This window comes from Triticum aestivum, chromosome 5A, assembly GCF_018294505.1.
Source record: "Triticum aestivum cultivar Chinese Spring chromosome 5A, IWGSC CS RefSeq v2.1, whole genome shotgun sequence".
NCBI classification, from domain to species: domain Eukaryota; kingdom Viridiplantae; phylum Streptophyta; class Magnoliopsida; order Poales; family Poaceae; genus Triticum; species Triticum aestivum.
Window position 1 is genome coordinate 659,972,696 of NC_057806.1, and position 8,292 is coordinate 659,980,987.

Below are 8,292 nucleotides of genomic sequence, written 5' to 3' on the forward strand. Positions count from 1 at the left end.
CTTGTCCCTACTTAATTGTTCACCAACCAGATTGATCCATGTGTACGAATGTATCTCTTGTTTGAATGAAGGCATACTTAATGGTCTGTATGTTATTTCATAAGTAGTATGTATAATTATCTAGTCATGTCATCAACCAACAAGTCCTCAACATAACGGGTGAGAGAACATAGTAGGCCGTGTGCTGTGTGATTTACCACCAATGTGTCAATGTAACATTGTAGCCAGGCATTAGTTTTTTTAGGTGTAGCCAGGCATTAGTTGAGAGCGGACAGGCTGCACGCAGCGGCATCTGATCGCAGGTATCGGGGCGTCCTGGCGAGGTGATCCGTGCGTTAAAGATTGTGGTAATGAGATAATGAGAGATGCATCAGTCCATACTTTCGAATACCCGTGTCCACGTCGCGCATGTGGGCTCAGCGGGAGGCACACAGCTGACGCAAAAGGGAACTTTTGCGCAGAGCGTGCAGTGCGGCCCCTTTTCTTTACCTCGCAGGCCCGGTACTGTCCTAGTTGGAGGCTGTCCTGCGTCTTGCACCGCTTCTCTTTTTCGATTTGAGGCTGGAGGTCCGTCTGGATCTGTCCATGGCGACTCCCGCAGCGACGGCACCGGCGTTGGCCTCTGGGTGAGTTAAACTCTCTTAAACTCCGGCCCTATCTTTGTTCTTGATCTACTTCATGGCTTACGAGTTTGCTCCCCGCGGAGCCGGTACTGCAGATCGATGGGGACGGCAAGCGATTCCGTGGTACGCGGCGTGCCGTTCGTTTCCGGCATCGCCGGTCCCGCCGTGGCCGACTCTGTCGTAGGCGTAGAGTCGCCGGAGACACCAGCGGTGAATTAGGTCCCGCCGGCTCGCGGTCTGGTTGGCGACCTGTCTGATGTCGAGCTGTCGGGCGAGTCCCGCACGACGTTGCGTCGGCTGGCGGAGGTGTGGCGTCGGCAGGCGCCTTTGTTTTGTTTTTCGGCTGAAAAAAGTGGATTTCGGTCGAATTTCGGCCATCTCGGCCTGGGGCGAAAAGTATTTTTAAACCGAAATTGCTTAAATTTGGTAAATTTTGATTAAATTTAAGTCAAATTGTAGTCAAATTTCAGCCGAAGATTTTAAAAATGGCCGAAATTCAGCCATCTCGACCTAGGGCAAAAAAATCTCAAACCGAAAATCAAAACACAGGCAGGCGCCGGTGACAGGGCGCGCATCGTTGACTCGTGCAGCGCAGTTTAGTCCTTCAGCCGCAGTGCTCCGGCGGCCGCGAGCACTACTATCTGCGTTGGCTGGAAGCGCGGGTAGCCCCTCCATCTTGGTTGACTGAGACGAGCACTTTTTTCTCTTTCTTTTCTGAATGGGTGCTTAGAGCTACAACTAATCTCTGCCACACTACCAAAGTAGTTCTCGCTTGATTTATTTTCAGGGGAACCCCATGAATTGCTACAACTAGTAAGTACTATTGCTATTGCAGGAGTAGGATTCTCTGGACGATTTTTTCATATGAAATCGCTGGCAGAGGCGTACGAATTCTACAATTTGTATTCATGGGAGGTGAGCAGGCAGAATGTCAACGGGACCAAATGCATGTAGGAGATCGTGTGCGGCTGCGCCGTGAGTCCCTTTTTCTCTTTTCAGTTTTGTGTTGGGTGCGATTGTGCGATTTTGTTATGTGCAAAGGAACTGAAGTAGTTGTCAAATTTTATGATTTGAAAACAAGTGCAGGGTAAACCAAAGAGGAAGAACAGTTCATCGTTGAGGAACAATTGCGTCGCCATGATTTGTCTACACCGGACAGATGATGTGGGGTGGTATATATGCCTCGGAAAATCATGCTTCTCACAAACATGATCTGCTTAGGCTGGCCATAGTGGGGTAACATACATTTGGGACTAGCAAACATGCTTATGTGACACATAATTAAAAAAGAGAGGGAGGATTAGAGTAACATAGGTAGATACCGTATCTCTACTCTTAATGAAGCAGTTGGTAGTCTTCGCCGGTCAATTTTCGTCCCACCACTTTCGTCCGGTTTTTTTTCGCCGGTTAACCTTCGTAGATTTTTTTGGTTCCGTCCACCACCTCCCCTCCGCTGGTTTTAGCGTCGCGACAGAACCAATCGCTAGCCCTACCACCTCTCCCGTCTCCAGTCGCAGCCGCCGCTGCCGCCGCACCCCAATCCAACCCCGCCGCCGGCGATCTCCTCGCCCCCCTGTGCCGTCGCCCCCAACCTTCTATTCCTCTCCCAAGGGAAGGGAAGGGAAGGCAAGGCAAGGGAAGGGAGAGGGAGCGCCCAGATCCACGGCGGCATCAGCGCGCCGTCCTCGACCTGATCCGCGTCCGTCCACGGATGGGAGCTAATCGGCGCAGGAAATCCCCGTCCCCGCGTCCGAGCCCCGCCACCCTCCGCAACGGCTCGACCGCCCATCGACGCGCTGCCCCCGCGGCGCCCGACTAGTTCGGCTCTCGCGGCTGGTGGACGCGCCCTTGCTGTTGCCGACGCCGGCTCGCTGCGCCGCACTGGCCCTCACAAGCGTCTTCTGTCAATGGTTACAACTCACGTTCCTCTCTATTTTCTCTTTGAATTTTCTTTTGAGCCGGTCAGGAAGCAAGAACATGTCGATTGACATGCCAATTGGAGATGATTTGAGGAATTTTTACGTGTTTGGTAGATGGACTTGAGAGGTCAAGGAGTTTCCATTGGGACATCGGGACATGCTCCTCCATCTCCTCCGGTGGACGACATCCAACATCGCCAGGTAGATTACTGTTTTTGCAAATTCCAGTTCTTGATGTTTAAAACTGGATGATCTGCACCCAACCCCTCTATTGTTCTATTTCTGCTTAAATCTGATTTGGTTGTTCAGTTCATGCACTTATGGACTGAAGAAAAAAAATGGAAATGAAGAAGAAAAGAATAGCAATATTATCATATGCGAGGTTTGCTTTTAACCTTGGTTCCTAACCAATATTTGCTTCATAATTCTGCCGAGAGATTCACACTGTCATTCATATTATGAATATAGTTCATAACCAGTATTCTCTTTTATCTAATTATATGTACAGAAAGGAGTAATCTGAAGTGAATTCATGCTATGTTAACAGTCTAACAAACATCTTGGAGGTGTGAATGCTTTCTTGGGTCTGACAAGTAATCAATAATTGATGGTATACTGGGATTTTTCTCATACTTCTAGCACTTCCTCATTGACAATAAAGCAAGTAGTATCACAACAAAGGCTATCCAGGTATTTTTTTTCAACTATAATCCTTCCAGCTTTAGGGACTGCTCAATTGGATCTGCACAATCCAACAAAATAAATGTGCATAGTGTCTGCGACACTTTCATCCGATCATCACGAAGGTAGTTGTAGGAGTAAAAAAGTATGTCATACTGTTTTTTCAGTTCAAGCCAAAAGGCTAGGACAGGTAATACTTGTTTTTACAGTACTTGTGCAAAAAGTATGTCATACTGTTTGCTCTAGATGATTTTGATGAATTTTACAACCTTATTTTCAGTTGTTTACCCCAAGAAATGGTCTGCTTTCATGGGGTTTATTGAATCCAGGAAAGAACTGTGAGTAGTAGCGAACCAGACATGAAAAGTTTCAGAGAACTACGAAAACTCCGGTCAGTTTTGTCGGGATCTTGTGACACAGTTCCAGGACTCTATTGACTAAGGAAATGATATATATGTGTGATTTATCCTGTTAAAACTTTTAGTGTTCACTTAGGGGTGAGTGCAACCAGTAACTGAATTTAGACTACGAACTAGAGTATGACAGTAAAGTCAGGAGCATGATGGAGAACACACGGGACATTGAGGACTAATGGTCAACACTTAAATCTTGCTTTACATACAGTTCAGTTCCAAGTAGTCTGATACATAGATGGCGAGGGGAGTGCTGATTTGGGGTTGATTTTGGTAATTATATATTTTCCTTGATGACTGTCATTTTGTTGTCCTACATGTGCTATATGATATGCATAACAACTTGAGAGCACCTTTGCTTCTCTTGATGTGCTTCGTCATACAGTTTTTTAAAGTGCACAAGCAAGCTTGCGAGTGATGACAACTACTATGACCTACAACCTTGAATCTAGGTTTTTGGGGTTGAACATAGGGGCACAGCGCGCTCTCCCATCTAACCAGTGAAGCGTAATGAAGGAAAAGCTACAATATACAAATCGTCACCGTCATTCAGTTTGTCCAAAACTGAGAAAAGCTCTTTAAAAAAACTGGGAAAAGCTCACGTGATGGAATGAGATGAGATTTCAACATCATGATTGCGTTTTATAATTTGAACGACCAAAGTAGATGGTCCCGTCAGCCCGTGTTTGACAATATGAAGGGACAAACTTGTTGATCCATTATTTTGCCAGGAAAATACAATAATTCGGAGGGCTTAAATATGGATAATAGATCTGACATAATCTAGCAAGGTGAGTGACTCAATTGCACATGTGCAAAATGGAAGTTTAAACTTCCTTGAATCTCTTGTAGGGTTTGGGGGAGATTGTCAGCGAGCCACTGATGAAAGTCCTTTTGCGATGACAATGCTAGAGAAGATTTGAAAGATCTTGGTTGGCGTGGGGCAACTTGTGTATTCCTGGATGGGGGCGCCGTCCGGTGGCAGTGGGGTGTGGCAGTTGCCGCAGCTGGGCACAACCGGGAGTCCACCTATCCAGAACACCCAACTATTTCATCCGGTGAACTGCGAAGAGCTTCTGTGTGCGTCTCCGTTATATTTAACTACGACAGGCTTATGTTATCTTATCGCGAACTCATTTTTCAGTTTGTGCCCAACGTGACTGCATGTAAATATGTAATACAGCAATTTTGTTCTTCCTTTTTGTTGTTCGATTGACTCAGTATACCATCTCAAATGTCATTCCCTTTATAGCTAGCACATCATCTCCAAAGAATTTATTTAAGTTGAAATCCAGTAATTATATGTTGATCGCATAAGCAGGCTGATGGTGTCTTGGTCGAATTTTTTTATTCCTTCTCTATGGAACTAAAACTGTTCTTTCCTGAATATATTGGATCGCAAAGAACTAAACCTATGTACAATGTCTTTGGGCATATTCTGAATTTGCAGAATTAGCACAAATCTGAAAGCATATATGCAGCTCCCAGATGTTGCAGGCTAGAGGAAGGGCAGGCACTCATGCGATACCATGTATCTGGTAGTGGTTTCGTTCCCCAGACGCTATGCATTTATTGTCTGGTTTGTTCATATCTGTTAGCTCTATGTTAACCTTCTTTTAGTTACTTCCCATGATTTTCTTTGTAAGAAACCCCAGAAATATATATAGGTGTATTTCCTGTAAAGATGCTAAATTTTGTTGGTCTTATTTATGGATAGCGAAACCATTTTTGTGTGCACTTAATTGTCAGGTTGGACGCGCCGGGTGTGGGGACACTGCAGGACATGTTTGATTATCATGTCAGTGAATTCTGGCGAGAATGAACCAAGTGAGCTTTTGTAGCTGGTCTATTCAAAATGGATGAACGGACCAGTTAGTGTACATATAAGTTTGCACTCTGTCTTCCTGCTCATTCGTGCAATGTGTTCATGGGAGACTTATTTTAGGAAAACATAAAATAATTTTTCTTTCTGTGCGTACTACTCCAGCTTTCAAGTGCCAGGCTTCAATAAATCTGAAATTTCTATCGCTCGATTTGCAGTGTTTATTTTACGGTTACCACTGGGAAATGCTTCCTTTTAATCATTTTTATCTGGTACACACCATTGTAAGTGTATTATTTAAGAAATCAAGTCCATTCTGGAAGAATATTCACTCATGATAGTTTTGAGTTTCGGTAAAGCAGAATGTGTACATTCATTTTAAAATTGTCCAATGGATAATAGATTGTTCCGCGTAAAAGAAAATGATGCTTACAAAAAATTATGCTCGATTAGGATGTAACGATGAGTGATGCTACTTGGGATGATGCTCAATTAGGTAGAGGACACATCAATGGTGGGGTAGCCGTAGGCATAGCTAATAGGTGGAGTAGGAGAAGATGTACATATGATGGTGATGTGAGCACATACATAGGAGTGAAGCTAGCCAAGATACAACAAGCTTGCTGCGAGAAGAGGAATGGAAGAGGATTTGGAGGAGAGGAGATGGGGGCCATGGTATAAATTTAGAGGATTAGGAAAAGGGTGTGCACATGATGGCGAAATGATATGGAGTAAGCAAATGATAGAACAATGGCGTAGCCGAATGTGACGAGGGGGCGGGGGAAACCGGTCAAGATGGCGTCGAGGTGATAGGAACCATGGTGGAATTGTGTCGGAGTAGTAAAAGTTACTCACATGACAATGTGATGACATGGTGGCTTCAGAGAATCTGATGAGCAAAAGAACATGGAGAAAGATTATAGCTTGTATTCTTAATAACATGTGTGACATAGATAAAGAGAGTTAAATGAAACATATTTGATTGATGATTACATTGGTTTGTTATTCTCTAGCAACATGTTTATATGAACTATTTTACCAATGAGAATGCTAGAGCAGGGTCTTATGAAGGAAGATTACTAATAGAATAATAAATTGTTTTTCAAAAGGTGGAGAAATTGGATCTGCCTTCTTTCGGGGGAGGGGCGCATCATGGGTGGTGCATGCCTCCTCCCCTTGATGGTGGTGGTGAATTGGCACTAACACTGGGACGTGATCAGGGCGGAGCACGGGGCGCTTGGCGGGGGACTCGTTGGCGGTCCGTGGAGAAGTACAGTGTTTGAAGAGAGGGTGTCATGGCGAAGATGAGGCAGGCATCATCCTGTTTTAAAGAAGAGGGCTCCAGTGAGAAATGTTGAGTGAGAAGGGGAGTTTTTGCCAGGAAAACATAAAGGCCCCTTGTGAAGTGTAGTTTTTTGTGTTGGGACCATGTGTTAGAGATAAGAATAAATTGGGTAACCATATTTCTCCCCAACTTATGGGCTGGATTTGGGGAAGCTTGGACTATTAAGACTATTGAATTTTGGGGAGCCTGCTATCGTCCGTTTGACGTCAGCATAACATACAAGGGAGCAATGAGTTTCGACCTTGAAGACGACGTTAATCCTTTATCTGGTTCATTTATATGCATTATAGCTCGTAGTGTGTGTGTGTGTGAAATAGATGGATTATGGTCCCGTACCCAATAAGATGGATATGTGTGTGTGTGTTAGAGAGAGAGAGAGAGATGGGGAGAGAGAGTGAGGAAGAGGGAGGGAGAGAGTGTGTGTGAGGATTTGATGGTAAAAAAGATCGCCAATGTCACTTGATATGTATGAGAATATTAATATTGAACTCTTAAAGTTAATGTGGCCCCGTTGCAATGCACGGACGTTCTTCTAGTCATGTTAAATATTCTGCTACTTTGTGTCATGTATGACAATAAATATAATCACCTATGATACTACTTTATGATATTATGCACTATGAAGGTAGTATCATACACTAGTATCATATGCATCATACTAGTATATTGTAGCGACCAGACCTCAAACAGTCTGATCTCTGTGCATCAGTGACATCCCTGGATCGGTAATGCTGACACACACAGTACTTAAGGATTTATAACAGAGTAGCAATCACACACTTATTACATTGAATGTCTCAAAAGAGAACTTATTACAATAAATATGGCTTAAGGCTATCTAATACGATAACAGCGGAAGGCTTGAAAGATAAAGCGAGTCCATCAACTCCAACGACATCACTGAGTGAAAGACCATGACCTAAGGCACCATACTCGTCGTCTGAAAAGTCTGCAACATGAACGTTGCAGCCCGAAAACGGGTCAGCACATGGAATATGCTGGGAATGTAACACAAGAGAGTAATGAACAGAATAATACTACCACTACATGCATATTTGACTGGTGGAGGTTGTATGGTTAATATGTTTTGCGGAAAGCCAATTTTTGTCTACAACAAAGGATTAAATTTTATTTAACTATCATGGCGGTTGTTAAATATTAAGAAGGTTCACCCAACTCAATCCCAATTAAGCATCATCATTAAACCCATCAAATTATATTAAGAGTGATGAGATCCACATGATAATCCAAGAAGTAGATACTCAAGATGTCCATAACCGAGGACACGGCTAACCATGATTAGTTTGTACACTCTGCAGAGGTTTGCGCACTTGTCCCCACAAGACTCGATCTCCTCCGTTGGATTTCTCGCACTACATAATGTTTGAGAAACGGATGACCGAGACACAGTCTTTCCGAAGAGGTCCCCTTAACCGATAGATAGGCCGGTACACCTACAATCCCATATATCTGCTAGCCCATCATGAAA

General features: G+C 44.0%; 1 long non-coding RNA gene across 8 annotated transcripts; it reads left to right on the forward strand.

Moving 5' to 3' along the window:
- Positions 1-429: 429 nt before the first annotated feature.
- Positions 430-5,667, forward strand: LOC123105737 (uncharacterized). 8 transcript variants are annotated; one of them, XR_006450993.1, is made up of 6 exons: positions 437-626; positions 1,459-1,598; positions 1,710-2,533; positions 2,657-4,716; positions 5,087-5,174; positions 5,386-5,667. It is a non-coding gene; the product is annotated as an uncharacterized lncRNA (long non-coding RNA). The 8 variants fall into 8 exon arrangements; XR_006450996.1 differs by having other exon boundaries at positions 470-626; positions 719-2,533; positions 2,657-3,614; positions 4,489-4,716; XR_006450995.1 differs by having other exon boundaries at positions 471-626; positions 719-2,533; positions 2,657-2,924; positions 3,051-4,716.
- Positions 5,668-8,292: the final 2,625 nt, after the last annotated feature.